The 18,110-nt window shown below is 38.5% G+C and overlaps 1 non-coding gene across 1 annotated transcript; it reads left to right on the top strand.

Annotated features, from left to right (window-relative positions):
* The first annotated feature begins 17,221 nt into the window (after window positions 1–17,221).
* On the top strand, window positions 17,222–17,329 carry LOC112725628 (small nucleolar RNA R71). Its single transcript, XR_003164723.1, has one exon. It is a non-coding gene; the product is annotated as a small nucleolar RNA R71 (small nucleolar RNA).
* The last annotated feature ends 781 nt before the right edge of the window (window positions 17,330–18,110 follow it).

An 18,110-nucleotide genomic window follows, 5' to 3' on the forward strand; every position in this document is an offset into this window, starting at 1 on the left:
TTATTTTGGTGTTTCTCTTCTTCGTTCAAGCATGTGAGGTTTTTTTTTTCTGGTATAGTAAATAGGACCATACTAAAGGATTAGTCTAGTTTTAACAACATTATTAATAACCCAACCCATGAGCTCAACATTCATTTTAGAAAAAACATACATCTCCATATAACAAAAAGATATTATGCAGATCCATTATTTTTTTCAGATAGGTATTGGATGCAACTTGTGCCAACATGACCCACCCGACCCAAAATATCTTCAGCCTCTCCTTCGTCAGTCTCTCGCCCACCATCTCCATGCCGCTTCAATCCTTCGTTGTTGATCATCTCTGGCAAAGGCAAACATCTACTTGAAACAACACTCCTTATCATCCATTGGAGATCGAGTCCCGTTCCAGTGATGACACTAACGTCGTGTCATCCTTCGAATGCATGAATTGCAGCAGATGCACCATTCACAGAGTCGGCAACTTTGCATTGTGATTCCGTGAGGGAAAACTTCCTGCAACTCGAATGATGGTCAGTGATGGAAACGGAAACATCAAAGCATTTATTCTAGGCGACGAACGAAGTCCAAGACACATCTCCTTCCCAGTCCAACTTCATCGTCATTTAGTTTAACATAAAACATAATACTTAACTCTAATTAATTTTAGCTTACAAATTCATAAATTTTTGCTATATTAACCCAGATAGATTTTAGATCTAACAACAATAACCACCAAGAAATCAAATTTTCTAAAGTGACCTTTCTGACACAAAATCTGCAAAAGGTGTTCACTAGCCAATCAAAAGAGACAAGTAATAGGGTGATCTCTACCGTTCGATAAAAAAATAAAAAAGATCCAATGGCCCTCATCAACAAGCGCACCGGTCAGTGAAAGATAAGTACTATGCGTACTGGTCAGCCAAACACGCACGACACATGGAATCCGTGCCCATGCATCTAATGTCAGTCTAGTCATCTGAATTTTTGGAGGATAAAATTGTATTTATGAGAATACTATATGAATTAGTTTTGGAAGAAAAAATTATTAGTCTCTTATCTAAGAGCACACCAAGTGAGGAACTTTTTAAATTTCCATTTATAACTCATGTATCATAAAAAAATTATATGAGCTTTTGCATTATAAAAGAGAATAGCGACTAAAGATTTTCCTTTCTTCTCTAATAGAAAGGACCAACTTTATTTTTTATTGTGCTTCTTTGTATTACAGACCAATTTTATTATAGTTTTACCATATTTAATTAATTGAAATAAAAATATATTAATTTAGTTACTAATTTTTTTTATAATGTGTTATAATATGTTATTTGAAATTTAGTTAGGACAAAAATGAAAGCTATTTTTGTAAAAATATTATTAAAATTTACAGATTTAAAAATAAATTACAATGAAATATTAGTCGTATACCAGGAAAACAAATTTAATTTCATAATTAATAACAACAATATATAATCCGAATCTTAATTAATTAGCAATATTATTTAATATAAAGAAAAATAAAATTAAATATTACAATTGACAACATATATTATAAAATTGACATGTGTTTAACATGGTTAAGCAGGGACGTTGGGATTATATTTTTTTTTATCATAGAGTTAAACATAATTGGAAATGAATAATGAAGTGTTTGTGAATTTTAATTGTGGTTGGAAAATAAGTAATTGACTATATAACAAAAAAATTTGAAAATTAAAATTACAAAGGTTTTGTGTGAATTTTGAAAAGCATTTGGTATTAAAAAATTGAGTCCCGCTAGGGAGACAATGAGGTATCTATACAATATATACAATGGATTGTTTATTTGACCCAATATGTATTAATAATGTAAATTAAACATCATTATCCCTAATTTCTAGTTGCCTGTTCAGTTTTGTGATATCTACCCCCAATTTATCCCAAATTCTTTCACATTAATCTTTCATCACCCACCGTTATCCTACCCCACAAAAAACTCCATTGTTTGCTCCGCAGAAAAACCCCCTTTCTCCGCCCCCCACCGTGTGCGCAGCAACCTGCATTCCACCGCTCTGTTTCTGCGCGACGTGTAGCCTTCGTTCCTACCGACTGGAACTGTCGCGCTTCGCCTCCTTATGCCAACGCCCTCGCCGGAAGAACCTCCGCCACTCCTCACGCGGCCGAACATCCGTGACCTGCAACTGTCAGCGAAGCCGACGTGAGTTGCACCCCAGAATCCCCCGCGCTTGCGTCATTCCAGCGCCAGCCTAGTGCCTGGGTCTTGGTTAATTACTTGAAGAATAAGCATCCAGTAAAACTAAGAAAGTGAACATCTAAAATCATACAAAAACGAACATCCAATGTGAACGTGTATAAATAACAATGTAATTACCTATAAAATGACTAGCTACCAACTAAATGACCGTGTAAAAAATATTTTGAAACCGTAATAGTCAGATAAATCATAACCAGCAATCATCGTCTACAACTAAGCACCCAAGAATAACCATCCACGTTCACAGAGAAAGTGATCATCCGGCGACGGGAAGAAGGCATAAACCGGCTACGACGGAGGCACTAGACGTCCGGGTTGCTGTGGTGCCGCGAGTTTGACTCACACAATATGCGTGTCCTCCCTACGTACGGTGGCCTGTGCAGACGGCGGCGCCAGTCGGAAGAGTGTCGGCGCGATGTCCAACGGTGGCTGGTAACCGTGGCGGCACTGTACCGGCTTTTGCTTCAAGCAGAGAGTAAGAGAAGAAGTTCAGACCGGAGGTAATCCTAATTTGATTCCATAACTGACAGGAATTATGATTTGATTCAAATTTTAAATTGGAAACTACTCAAAATTAATTAATTACCTCTAATTTAATTCTAATTTCAATTTAACCCCATTGTACACATTGTATAAAACATACATCGGCTCCTTCATACTTTTCCTAAAAAATTTTGATTTGGATTTTTAAAATTTGGAAGTTGAGTCTGTTGGGTATTTTGAATTTTAAGAAAAATTTCAGGTAACTAAAAAAAAGGTTGAATTGATTTTGAATTTGGATCTTTTATTTGAATGGCAACCAAAATATGAATAATTTTTATTTTGAAAAAATATTAGAGAATTTTAGAAGAACTTGTGTAAATTGAAGGTGAGTGTAAGTAGTATTTACAGAGTAATAATGAACTTTATCATTATCGAAAGAGTGAAAGTATCTGTCGCAACATTTACTTTTAATTCTAAATTATTTTAATATTTTTTCAAATGCTTGATGATACTTGGCATCAATTTATTTGTCATTCTAAGTCCCTCTTAAGAAGAATTCTCATATTCCGTGAGCAAGCACTAAAAGTATTGTTCTTCCAATGCATAAAGCAATTTCCAATTACACTTGTGTTACATTTCAAAAAAAAAAAAATTACACTTGTATTAAAATAGGAAATTTGTTTTTCTACACTTGTAGGTTCTCTAAGATCCCATGATACAAAAAATTTAGTCATTTTAATGCTAATTAGTAATTTGTCCTAAATTATTTTTTATTTGTACATATCTTTTTGTCTAAATATATTTTTATGCTAAAGTATCCTTTATTTTCAATTTATATATACTTATATAGTACCAAACACACCTTAAAGAATTAAATAATGTAAATTAACTAGTTTATTAACTTTCCTTTTATACAAGTTCAATCAAGCAGAATAATTTTGATATTCTCAATTTGGCACTGAACAAAATGTGCAATTGCATGTCTAAAGATCTCTGAGAAATGTTGCAGGAAGTAGTGAACCCAATTCAGTACTTGGCAAGTTTGTATGAAACCATAAATGAATTGAATATATATAGCGCTACTGCATAAACAGTTACAATCCAAAGCGATCAAAGAATATGGAGCATTAACTTTGCTGCAATAAGTTGCACACATTTATAATTATATTCATGCAGTTTCTACAGATGTTGTCAAGGATGAAAATGTGATTTGTTTTAGCAAAATGAGTACTATAGAAGCATAAATAATAACTAAGCCAACAAGAAATTCACTTCCAATAGGTAACTTAAATCACAAAGTTAACTTTTTTATTGGTACATAAAGAAGTGGAAGTTGTCCCTAAACCAAGAGTTGTTCAGTTCCTGCTAACGAAATTAGAACACTTATGGTTCAATACTTCAATCACAATGAATTTCTTGACACATTTTCATGATGTTGCAAACTTTGAAACAAACCTTTTTCAAGGACCCAATCTTCAGTCATTGCTTGACATGTCACAAGTTGATCAGAAGGTAAAAGATGCCTTGCCCCTAACACCACAACATTAGTGAGTGACTTCCATTGTTGGACATAGCCAGCAAGCTCTCCGTTCACCTTCCATATCTTCCTCTCTGCATTCAAAAAATCCTCAATTTCTTCCCACTTCTTCATCTTCACCCACGCCTCGACCTGAACCACTCCATCCTGAATATCATGTTGACCTTGATATAACAACACCCTAGTGTTCCTCACCAAATCCTCTACTATGTACTTCACACTCTTCATCACATCAGCATGTAACACGCGCCAACCACATCGCTGCATCCTTCAAACACAAGTGACTCATTCTTCACCCCTAAGGCCTTCTTAGCTTCCACATTATTCAAGAATTTATCAACTACATCATCGCCATACGACTTATTCCTTGTGAAATCAAACAAAGTAGCCAACCCTGTTACATTCCTCAACTTTCGCAAATGTAACCGCTTCCAATTGATCCTTCTCCAACTGATTCCTCTGCCTCTCATTGATCAAACCAATATAATAAGCATTAACAGCATGAGTAACCACTTGTGTAACAGGGTCAGTGATAAACCACTATTTTATGGTTTATCTTGTGTTCAATTGAGTGGTTTTTTATCAAGTCTTTGCACACTTATTCATACAATTTGCGTGATTTTACAATTCCTTCCCAATTTTGTTCTATGGTTGAAAACTTGCTTCCTAAGCCTTTAAATTGTGTATTTTAATCTCCCTTAGCTTTATACCATTCGATTCCATGATCTGTGTGCTAAGTATTTTCAGGCTATATAGGGCAGGAATGGCTTAGAGGATAGAGAGGAAACTTGCAAAAATGGAAGGAGAACAAGAAATAAAGGAGATAACCAGTGAGGATCGACGCGCAACGCATGGCTCACGCGTGCGCGTGATTTGGAGATTTTTACAGTGACGCGTGCGCGTACCTGACGCGTACGCGTGACACGTGAAGATGACCATCGACGCGTATGCGTGATTGACGTGTACGCGTGACATGCGCCACGTGCAGAAAACACAGAAGATGCTGGGGGCGATTTTGGGCTGAGTTCAGACCCAGTTTTCAGCCCAGAAACACAGACTAGAGCCAGGAGACAAGCAGAGACTCAATACAGATTCTCATTCGCACAGTTTTTAGTTTTAGATTTGAATCTTAGAGAGATATACTACTTCCTCTAGGTTTTCTTAACATTCATAGTTTTAGAGTTTTATGCTTTTGATTTAGATATTGAGAAGAGTCACTACCTCCGTTGAAGTTTCCATCATTCTAGTTTGTTTCCTTATTCCTTTACTTTTTAATCACCCATTTACCCTGTTCAGATTTACATATAGATATCTTTGATTTTGGAATTTATTAATGCAAAGAATTATTTTTACCTTTAATTAATTTTCTGTTATTATTTTATTTGAATCTCCATGTCTTCTTTTCTTTCCCTTTTATGGTTTATGAAAATGGCATTCATGTCAATAGAATAAATTCCCAACTTGACTTGGGAGTTGATTAAAAAGAGATCCTTGAGTTGGAATACTCAAGTGTAATTGGAAACTGGAAGTTGTTGGCTGGCCCTCTAGTCACTAACGCTAATCCTTCCATAGGAGAGGATTAGGACTTGTGAATTGGAGCTGGTTCAGTTTCTTGACTTTATTCGGTAAGGGATAACTAAGTAGAAATAACAACCTATTACCATTACACTTGGGAGAATCCAACAATGATAGAACTTCCAATTAATCTTCTCCCAGTCAAGGCTTTTTAATTTAAATACATAAAACCTCTTGTTAATTTCCAGTGCTTTAATTAATAATTATTTTAATTTTCTGTTTTCCAACTCTAAAAGTTTCTCGGAAAATTTCTGACCAATAAATTGCACTCTTTTGTCAACTCGTTGGGAGACAACCTGAGATTTCTACTCCCAGTATTTTATTCTTAAATTGTGACAACTCATTCTAAATTGATAAACGGAATTTTTGTTGGTAAAGAATTGTACTTGCAATGCTGTTCTTATTATAAATTCTTAATCGGCAATTTTCTGGACGTCAATTTTTGGTGCCGTTGCCGGAGAGTTGCAATAGTGTACTAAATTATTGGTTGGTGTAAATATTTTTTTATTTTACATATTTGCATATTTTATTTTATTTTATTACCATGAGCTGTATGTTTTTTTCATTGAATGACGCGTTCACTACCTGATCCGAGCTTAGCCGCGTTTGATCCTGAAATTGAAAGAACTATTTCACGTATTAGGCGAGCTCGGTGTCAGTTAGCCTCTGAGGGTAATCTGAAGCACCATTTGAGGAAGAAACAAGCTCCTCTTCTACTGATTCTGTTGATTTACGTGCAGGTAGTACGGCGGAGCCCAGAAGGATTACTCTCCAGGAAGCAGGAGCTCCAGATTTTACACTGCAACCGTATCAAGTGCGTCACCCAAATCTGGCTGCATATTTTGAACTGAATACTGCGCTAATCAACTTACTGCCCAAGTTTCATGGCTTACCTGCTCAAGAGCCTATCAAGCACCTCAGGGATTTTCAAACAGTCTGCTCAACTACTAGGCATTATGGTGCAGATGAGACTACTATTTGGCTATATGCCTTCCTATTTTCTCTTGAGGAAAAGGCAAGGGAGTGGTTTTACACTCTACCTGAAGCAGTCGTTACCAATTGGGATCTGCTCAGAAGGGAGTTTCTGGAAAAATACTTTCCAGCTGAAGTTACATATATACTGAGGAAAGAAATTTCCTGCATTATCCAAGGTGAGTCAGAGACTCTTTATGAGTATTGGAAATGCTTCAGGAATCTTCTAGACTCATGTCCCCACCACAAGATTGACCAGTTGGTGTTGATTAGCTATTTCACACAAGGCATGAAGCCTCAAGACAAGACTACACTAGATGCTGCGAGTAATGGCTCTCTGAAGAAGTACAAGACGGTGACAGAAGCTTGGCAACTGATCACCGACCTAGCAGAGTCTACCCGGAATGCAAAGCACAGGAACAACCATCCCAAGGCTATTGCGGAGGTTTCCTCTAGTAGTGAGACTACTGCTCTCACACAGACTCTAGGAGAGATAACCAACATACTGAAGCAGCTATAATTGAATCAACAACAACCTCAGCCTCCCCCACAACAACAGTGTCAACAGTTGGTTCTTCAATGAGTGTGCGGAATATGTGCCTGCTATACTCATTACACTGATGAGTGTTCGCAGCTCCAACAAGAAGACAACCCGTTGGCAGCTACCCATAATTTATATGACCGCCCGAATTAAGGATACTATCAACAAGGCGGCAATTATAACCAAGGTGGAAACTACAATCAAAGTTGGCAAGACAACTCCAACCAGGGATGGAGAGATAATTCCAACCAAGGGTGGAGAGACAACTACAACCGAAGAGGCAGAGAGAACGCAGGAAATCAGAGGTAGAACAACAACAACAGACAGCAGAACCAAAACTAGCCTTACCGAGTACCTCACCAAAGGCAGTCCCAAGCGCCTCAGAACAACCAACAGCAGGCCCCTCAAATCACTTACCCCCTTTCTTCCTCTAATGATGAGATGCTTCGCTCTCTTGCGCAAAGACAACAAGACATTCAGAATACAATTAACTCTACCATAAATGGTCTGAACGCTACTCTACAAGCGCTCGTCTCTCAGATGGATTCACTATCTACCCCCAACAATCAACCTTCAAGCTCCAGTTCAATTTCTTCTCAACCTTTACCCAACCCCAAAGGTAAAATCAATGCCATCACTTTGAGGTCCGAAACCACACTGCCAGAGAGGAATCATGAGGAGCCAAGCCCAAAGGAAGAAATTTAAGTTGAAGGCATTTATTGAGGTAGAGGGTGTTGAAGAAGAGGAAGATGAAGTACAAGACATGGTTGAAGAAGAAGCAGCTCAACCAGGGAATGGAGCACCAAAGGAAGATGAAGTTACAAGAGAAGCGATTCCCATTCCCTTCCCACACCTTGCTAGGAAGTCCAGTAAGCAGATGGAGCTCGATCCCAAGATGGTGGAGATCTTCAAAAAGGTTGAAGTAACCATTTTCCTTTTTGATGCCATTCACCAGGTACCTAAATATGCGAAATTTCTAAAAGATTTATGCATGAATAAAGATAAAATACAGGATTTAGAAACTATTCCTCCAGGTAGCTCTATTTCTGCTTTAATGGGTGATATACCAGAAAAATGTAGTGATCCGGGTCCATGCATGATTAGCATTACTATAAAGGGTGTGAAATTTTCTGACTGCATGTGTGATTTAGGCTCGTGTGTGAGTATTATGCAATTATCTGTATATGATGCCTTGAGGCTCCCTCCCTTAAAAAGGTCAGCAACACATTTTGTTTTGGCAGATAAAAGCATAATCTCGGTGGTAGAAATTGCTGAGGACGTAATGGTGAGCATTAAGGGGCTCACATTCCCTATTGACTTCTATATTTTGGAGATGCCCCCTAATGACTCAGGAAGACCATCTTCCATCCTCCTTAGAAGGCCATTTCTGAAGATTTCAAGGTTCAAATTGGATGCCTTCTCAGGTACTTACTCCTTTGAGATCGATGGCAGAGCAGTGAGCTTCAACCTGCATGAAGCTATGAAGTACCCTCTGGAAGATCATTCCATCTTTCAGTGCGACATCATTGATGAGACTGTAGCTACAGTTCACCAAGAAGAAATAGAAGAGATTTACATGGAGCAAGGTGCAAGTGTGAGAAAGCCCTCTGAACAAAATGAAGACACCTTGCCACCATCACTAGCTCCAGATGATCAAGTGCCTAGTCATGAGCAGAAAATAGAGTTGAAACCCCTTCCACCCCATCTCAAGTATGCTTACCTTGAGGATAATCAGAAGCTCCCAGTTATTATTGCAAGGGAACCCACTTTCCAACAGGAGGAGCAGTTGCTTAGTGTGCTGAGAAGACACAAGAAAACAATTGGGTGGAGCTTGGCGAATATAGTAGGCATCAGCCCTCAAGTTTGTGAGCACTGGATATTTTTAGAAGAGGGAGCAAGGCCTATCCGTCAACCTCAAAGGCGACTGAATCCCACCATCTTAGAAGTTGTCAAAAAAGAAGTGACCAAGCTGCTTGAAGTTGACATCATCTATCCAATCTCGAATAGTGAATGGGTTAGCCCAGTACAAGTGGTGCCCAAGAAGTCTGGAGTCACAACAGTGAAGAATGAGCATGGAGAGCTCTTGACAACTAGAGTACAGAATTCCTGGAGGGTGTGCATTGATTACAGGCGCCTCAACCAGGCTACTCGCAAGGATCACTACCTGATGAATGGATTTTTGCTAGTAAAGAATTCTCAATAAATTCTCGTTGCTAGTATAGTTTCTAAACCAACAAAGAATCCTTTCATACAAAATTTTGTTTGTCACTTAAGCAAACCCAATAAAAATAATAACCGAAAGTATTTAAACCTCGAGTCGTCTCTCAAGGAATTGCAGGGAAGTGTTCTTGTTATTGGTTATGAATTTTCTGAGAAACTTTTTTGAATGAGGAATGGAAAAATAAATGATTATAAATTAAAGCAATGAAAATTAATAAGAGGTTTTATGTAATTAAAATAAAAAGCCTTGGTTAGGAGAAGATTAGTCGGAAGTTCTATCCTTGTTGGATTTCCCAAGATTAATAGTAATAGATTGTTGTTTCTACTTAGTTAACCCTCAACGAATGAAAGAAAGTCAAGTAGTTGAGCTAACTCCAATTCACAAGTCCTAATCCTCCCCCTTGGAAAGGATTAGCGTTAGTGACTAGAGAGCCAGCCAACAATTTCCAATTAAAAATTTACTCTTGAGTTTTCCAACTCAAGGGTCTCCAAATATTAATCAATTCCAAAGCCAAGTTGGAAGCCTACTCCATTGACATGGAGGCCAATTTCGCATACATATAAAGGGAGTAGAAAGAAGACATGATAATTGGACTCAATTGAAAATAATCAAGAAATAATGAAATTAAATAGAAAAGTATCTTTGCATTAATTAATTCCAAAGTCGAAGGTATCCATATAACTCTAAACAAAGTAAATGGGGAATAAAAAGAGTAAAGGAATAGAAAACAAACTAGAATGATAAAGACTTCAACGGAGGTAGTAACTTTTTTCAATATCCAACTCAAAAGCATAAAACTAGGAATCCGAAAACCTAGAGAGAGGAGAGAGCCTCTCTCTCTAAAAAACTACATCTAAAACCTAAATTGTGAATAATGATAAGTGTATCCCTAATTCTCCCACTCTGCAGCCTCTAATAAGTATTTTCAGGCTTGAAACTGGGCCAAAAACAGCCCAAAAATCGCCCCCAACGATTTCTGATATGCTGAAATTTTGCACAATCCATGTGTATGCGTGATGCACGCATGCACGTCCCTAAACGCCAGGGCAACTATGGTAAATTATATATCATTTCAAAGCCCCGGATGTTAGCTTTCTAATGCAACTAGAACCGCTTCATTTGGACCTCTGTAGCTCAAGTTATGGTCAGTTAAGTACGAAGAGGTCAGGTTGGACAGCTTAGCAATTCCTTCAATTTCTTGTATTCCTTCCACTTTTGCATACTTCCTTTCCATCCTCTAAGCCATTCCTATCCTATAAACCTTGAAAATACTTAACAAACATATCACAGCATCGAATGGTAATAAGAGAGGACTAAACATAGCAAATTTAAGGCCAAAGAAGCATGTTTTCAATCATAGCACAAAATTAGGAAGAAAAATGTAAAACATGCGAATTCTATAAATAAGTGTGAGAATAGTGGATAAAATCCATTCAATTTAGCATAAAATATACCACGAAATAGTGGTGCATCAAATCTCCCCATACTTAAACATTAGCATGTCATCATGCTAAGCTCAAGAGAAGCTATAAAGGAGTGAAGAGGAATGGTGAAACTTATGAAATGCAACCTATCTATATGAATGCAACTAAATGCAAAGATGTTTCTGTCTACTTGGTCAAAAGTAAATAAGTTCTTCAAGACAAAAATAAATCAAATTCCACTAGTTCAAACCATACAATAAAAGACAAGTAAACTTGTAAGAAGATAGCTCATGAAAGTAGGGAACATAGAATCAAGTATTGAACCCTCACTGGTAGTGTATATGCACTCTAATCTCTCAAGTGTCTAGGGTTAATTCACTCTACTCTTCTCTAGTCATGCTTTCTTGAACTTTGTTCTTCATCTAACCAATCAACAAATATTTAGTATACCAATGCAAACATCATGAGGTCTTTTCAAGGTTGTAATGGGGCTAAGGTAGGGGTGAGGATATATGTATGGCCAAGTGAGCTATAATATGAATCTTTGACTAACTGGTGCGCAGAAATTGTGATTACACTTTAATTATGTAAAATTCATCGCTCTTTCTTTCCCTGGTAATGGCGCCAAAAATATGATGCCAATACCATGGTTCACAACTTCGCACAACTAACCAGCAAGTGCACTGGGTCGTCCAAGTAATACCTTATGTGAGTAAGGGTCGAATCCCACGGAGATTGTTGGTATGAAGCAAGCTATGGTCACCTTGTAAATCTCAGTCAGGCGGATATAAAATAGTGATGAGGTTTTCGAAAATTATAATAAAATAGGGATAGAAATACTTATGTAAATCATTGGTGAGAATTTCAGATAAGCGAATAGAGATGCTTTCGTTCCTCTGAACCTCTGCTTTCCTACTATCTTCATCCAATCAGTCTTACTCCTTTCCATGGCTAGCTTTATGTGATACATCACCACTGTCAATGGCTACTTTCAGTCTTCTCTCGGGAAAATGATCCAAATACCCTGTCACGGCACGGCTAATCGTCTGGAGGCATTACCCTTGTCAATGATTTCATCCTATCCTCTCAGTAAAAATGGTCAACGCACCCTGTCACGGCACGGCTATTCATCTGTCGGTTCTCAATCATGCTGGAATAGGATTTACTATCCTTTTGCGTCTGTCACTACGCCCAGCAATCGCGAGTTTGAAGCTCGTCACAGTCATTCAATCATTGAATCCTACTCAGAATACCACAGACAAGGTTTAGACTTTCCGGATTCTCTTGAATGCCGCCATCATTCTAGCTTATACCACGAAGATTCCGATTAAGAGATCTAAGAGATACTCATTCAATCTAATGTAGAACGGAGGTGGTTGTCAGGCATACGTTCATAGGGAATAATGATGATTGTCACATTCATCACATTCAGGTTGAAGTGCGAATGAATATCTTAGAAGCAAAATAAGATGAATTGAATAGAAAACAGTAGTACTTTGCATTAATCTTTGAGGAATAGCAGAGCTCCACACCTTAATCTATGGAGTGTAGAAACTCTACCGTTGAAAATACATAAGTGATAATGGAGTTCATTGGTCTCGGCCCCAGAGGGGAACCGGAGTAACCAAGAGTATGAATACAATGATAACAAGTTCTATTTATAATAAACTAGCTACTAGGGTTTACAGAAGTAAGTAATTGATGCATAAATCCACTTCCGGGGCCCACTTGATGTGTGCTTGGGCTGAGCTTGAGTGTTACACGTGTAGAGGTCATTCCTGGAGTTGAACGCCACTTTTGGTGCCATTTTGGGCATTGAACTCTACTTTGCAACTTGTTTCTGGCGCTGGATGCCAGAATTGGGCAGAAAACTGGCATTGAACGCCAGTTTGAGTCGTCTAAACTTGGGCAAAGTATGAACTATTATACATTGATGGAAAGCCCTGGATGTCTAATTTCCAACGCGATTGGAAGCGCGCCATTTCGAGTTCTGTAGCTCCAGAAAATCCATTTTGAGTGCAGGGAGGTCAGAATCCAACAGCATTAGCAGTCCTTCTTCAACCTCTGAGTCTGATTTTTGCTCAAGTCCCTCAATTTCAGTCAGAAAATACCTGAAATGACAGAAATACACACAAACTCATAGTAAAGTCCAGAAATGTGAATTTAACATAAAAACTAATGAAAACATCCCTAAAAGTAACTAGATCCTACTAAAAACATACTAAAAACAATGTTAAAAAGCGTATAAATTATCCGCTCATCACAACACCAAACTTAAATTGTTGCTTGTCCCCAAGCAACTGAAAATCAAATAGGATAAAAAAGAAGAGAATATACTATAAATTCCAAATTATCAATGAAACAGAGCTTCAATCATATGAGCGGGACTTATAGCTTTTTGCCTCTTGAATAGTTTTGGCATCTCACTTTATCCATTGAAGTTCAGAATGATTGGCATCTATAGAAACTCAGAGTTTAGATAGTGTTACTGACTCTCCTAGTTCAGTATGATGATTCTTGAACACAGCTATTTTATGAGTCTTGGCCGTGGCCCTAAGCACTTTGTTTTCCAGTATTACCACCGGATACATAAATGTCACAGACACATAATTGGGTGAACCTTTTCAGATTGTGACTCAGCTTTGCTAAAGTCCCCAATTAGAGGTGTCCAGGGTTCTTAAGCACACTCTTTTTTTGCTTTGGACCTTGACTTTAACCGCTCAGTCTCAAGTTTTCACTTGACATCTACACGCCACAAGCACATGGTTAGGGACAACTTGGTTTAGCCGCTTAGACCAGGATTTTATTCCTTTAGGCCCTCCTATCCACTGATTCTCAAAGCCTTGGGATCCTTTTTATTTGCCCTTGCCTTTTGGTTTTAAGGGTTATTGGCTTTTTGCTCTTGCCTCTTGGTTTTAAGAGCTTTTGGCTTTTTCTGCTTGCTTTTTCTTTCTATTTTTTTTGCCTATTTTTTTTTCTGCAAGCTTTGTTCTTTGCTGCTTTTTCTTGCTTCAAGAATCATTTTTATGATTTTTTAGATTATCAAATAACATGTCTCCTTGTCATCATTCTTTCAAGAGCCAACATATTTAACATTCTTAAACAACAACTTCAAAAGACATATGCACTGTTCAAGCATACATTCAGAAAACAAGAAGCATTGTCACCACATCAATATAATTAAGCTAAGTTCAAGGATAAATTCAAAACTCATGTACTTCTTGTTCTTTTGAATTAAAACAGTTTTTATTTAAGAGAGGTGATGGATTCATAGGACATTCATAACTTTAAGACATAGTTACTAACTACTAAGGATCATGTAATGAAGACACAAACACAGATAAGCACTTAACATAGAAAACGAAAAACAGAAGAAATAAGAACAAGGAATGAATCCACCTTAGTGATGGTGGCGTTTCCTTCTTGAGGAACCAATGATGTCCTTGAGCTCTTCTATGTCTCTTCCTTGTCTTTGTTGCTCCTCCCTCATTGCTTTTTGATCTTCTCTTATTTCATGGAGCATGATGGAGTGCTCTTGATGTTCCACCCTTAATTGTCCCATGTTAGCACTTAATTCTCCTAGGGAGGTGTTTATTTGCTCCCAATAGTTTTGTGGAGGAAAATGCATTTGAGGCATCTCCGGGATCTCATGGTGATGAGCTTCCTGCGCCTCTTGAGCTCCATGAATGGGCTCTCTTGCTTGCTCCATCTTTTTCTTAGTGATGGGCTTGTGAGATGAATCTTTCCATCTCCATGGCTCAGAGGTGGAAGTAATTGTCTTCCCTTTCCTCTTTCTTGAGGTTTTTCTGGCTTTAGGTGCCATTAATGGTAATAGAAACACAAAAAGCTTATGCTTTTACCACACCAAACTTAGAATTTTGCTCGCCCTCGAGCAAAAGAAGAAAGAATAGAAGAAGAAAAAGAAGATATGGAGGAGATAGAGGGATGTGTGTATGGATGTGAGTGGTGAATGGAAAACAGAAGGGAAGACCATGAATGGAGAGAGAGAGGGTGAGGTGGGTGGGGATCCTGTGAGATTCACAGATCCTGAGATGATCCTGTGGGTCCACAGATCCTGAGATGATCCTGTGGGGTCCACAGATCTTGAGGTGTCAAGGCATTTACATTCCTGCACCAATTTAGGCATGCAAAATGCCCTTGCACACAACTCTGGGCGTTCAGCGCCAGGTTGGTGCCCATTTTGGGCGTTCAACGCCCATTTACTGGCCATTTCTGGCGTTGAACGCCAGAACCATGCTTGTTCTGGGCGTTCAGCGCCAGGATGCTGCCCATTTTGGGCCTTTAGCGCCAGAACCATGCTCTGTTCTGGCGTTGAACGCCAGACAGGTGCTTCCTCCAGGGTGTGATTTTTCTTCTGCTGTTTTTTATTCCGTTTTCAATTTCTATATTTATTTTGTGACTCCACATGATCATGAACCTATAAAGACATATAACTAAGAAAAATATTGTTAGATAAATAAAAATTGGGTTGCCTCCCAACAAGCGCTTCTTTAATGTCAATAGCTTGACAGTGGGCTTTCATGGAGCCTCACAGATGTTCAGAGCATTGTTGAGACTCTCCAACACCAAACTTAGAGTTTGGATATGGGAGTTCAACACCAAACTTAGAGTTTGGTTGTAGCCTCCCAACACCAAACTTAGAGTTTGACTGTGGGGGCTTTGTTTGACTCTGCTTTGAGAGAAGCTTTTTCTGCTTCCTCTTCATGGATGCAGAGAGAGATCCTTGAGTTGTAAACACAAGATTGTCCTTATTCAATTGAAGGATTAATTCTCCTCTGTCCACATCAATCACAGCTCTTGCTGTGGCTAGGAAAGGTCTTCCTAGGATGATGGATTCATCCTCTTCCTTTCCAGTATCCAGGACTATTAAATCAGCAAGGATGTAAAGGCCTTCAACCTTTACTAACACGTCCTCTACTTGTCCATAAGCCTGTTTTCTTGAACTGTCTGCCATCTCTAATGAGATTTTAGCAGCTTGCACCCCATAGATTCCCAGTTTCTCTATTACAGAGAGGGGCATGAGGTTTTTCCCTGAACCAAGGTCACAAAGAGCCTTAAAGATCATGGTGCCTATGGTACAAGGTATTATGAACTTTCCAGGATCCTGTCTCTTCTGAGGCAATGTCAGTTGATCCAGATCACTTAGTTCACTGATGAACAAAGGAGGTTCATCTTCCCAAGTTTCAATACCAAATAATTTGGCATTCAGCTTCATGATTGCACCAAGAAACTTGGCAGTTTGCTCTTCAGTAACATCCTCATTCTCTTCAGAAGAGGAATACTCATCAGAGCTCATGAAGGACATAAGGAGGTTCAATGGAATCTCTATGGTCTATAGATGAGCCTCAGAGTCCTTTGGTTCCTCAGAGGGAAGCTCCTTATTGATCACTGGACGTCCCAGGAGGTCTTCCCCCTTGGGATTCACGTCCTCCTCTCCCTCTTTGGGTTCGGCCATTTTGGTTATGTCAATGGCCTTACACTCTCCTTTTGGATTCTCTTTTGTATTGCTTGGGAGAGTACTAGGAGGGATTTCAGTGATCCTTTTACTCAGCTGGCCCACTTGTGCTTCCAAATTTATAATGGAAGACCTTGTTTCATTCATGAAACTCACAGTGGCCTTAGATAGATCAGAGACTAAGTTTGCTAAGCTAGATGGGTTCTGCTAAGAATTCTCTGTCTGTTGCTGAGTAGATGATGGAAAAGGCTTGCTATTGCTAAACCTGTTTCTTCCACCATTATTAAAGCCTTGTTGAGGCTTTTGATCCTTCCATGAGAAATTTGGATGATTTCTCCATGATGAGTTATAGGTGTTTCTATAAGGTTCACCTAAGTAATTCACCGATGCTATTGCAGGGTTCTCAGGATTATAAGCTTCTTCTTCAGAAGATGCCTCTTGAGTACTGTTGGATGTAGCTTGCATTCCATTCACGCTCTGAGAAATCATATTGACTTGTTGAGTCAATATTTTGTTCTGAGCCAATATGGCATTCAGAGTATCAATCTCAAGAACTCCCTTCTTCATAGGCGTCCCATTATTCACAGGATTCCTCTCAGAAGTGTACATGAATTGGTTATTAGCAACCATGTCAATGAGTTCTTGAGCTTCTGCAGGCGTTTTCTTTAGGTGAATGGATCTACCTGCAGAAGTATCCAATGACATCTTTGATAGCTCAGATAAACCATCATAGAATATATCCAGGATGGTCCATTCTGAAAGCATGTCAGAAGGACACTTTTTGGTCAACTGTTTGTATCTTTTCCAAGCTTCATAGAGGGATTCACCTTCTTTCTGTTTGAAGGTTTGAACATCCACTCTAAGCTTGCTCAGCTTTTGAGGAGGAAAGAACTTGGCTAAGAAAGCCGTGACCAGCTTATCCCAAGAGTTTAGGCTATCTCTGGGTTGAGAGTCCAACCACACTCTAGCTCTGTCTCTTACAGTAAAAGGGAAAATCATGAGCCTGTAGACTTCAGGATCTACTCCATTAGTCTTAACAGTATCACAGATCTGCAAGAATTCAGTTAAGAACTGAAAAGGATCTTCAGATGGAAGTCCATGAAACTTACAGTTCTGCTGCATCAGAGAAACTAGCTGAGGTTTCAGCTCAAAGTTGTTTGCTCCAATGGCAGGAATGGAGATGCTTCTTCCATGTAAATTGGAATTAGGTGCAGTAAAGTCACCAAGCATTCTCCTTGCATTATTATTATTTTCGGCTGCCATCTCCTCTTTCTGTTCGAAAATTTCTGAAAGGTTCTCTCTGGATTGTTGTAATTTAGCTTCTTTTAATTTCCTCTTCAGAGTCCTTTCAGGTTCTGGATCTGCTTCAACAAGAATGTTCTTATCCTTGCTCCTGCTCATATGAAAAAGAGAGAACAGAAAAATAATAATAATAGGGGTCCTTTTTACCACAGTATAAAGGTCCCAGTGTGAGTTAGAAGAAAAGAGGAAGAAAAAATTTGAACACAGATGGAAGAGGGGGTTCGAATTTGGGTGAGATGGAGTGTTAGTAGATGAATAAATAAATAGAGGGAGATGAGAGAGAAGGGGAATTTTCGAAAATAATTTTTGAAAAAGAGTTAGTGATTTTCGAAAATAGTTTTTGAAA

The sequence above is a fragment of the Arachis hypogaea genome, chromosome 11 (genome assembly GCF_003086295.3).
Source record: "Arachis hypogaea cultivar Tifrunner chromosome 11, arahy.Tifrunner.gnm2.J5K5, whole genome shotgun sequence".
Taxonomy (NCBI): domain Eukaryota; kingdom Viridiplantae; phylum Streptophyta; class Magnoliopsida; order Fabales; family Fabaceae; genus Arachis; species Arachis hypogaea.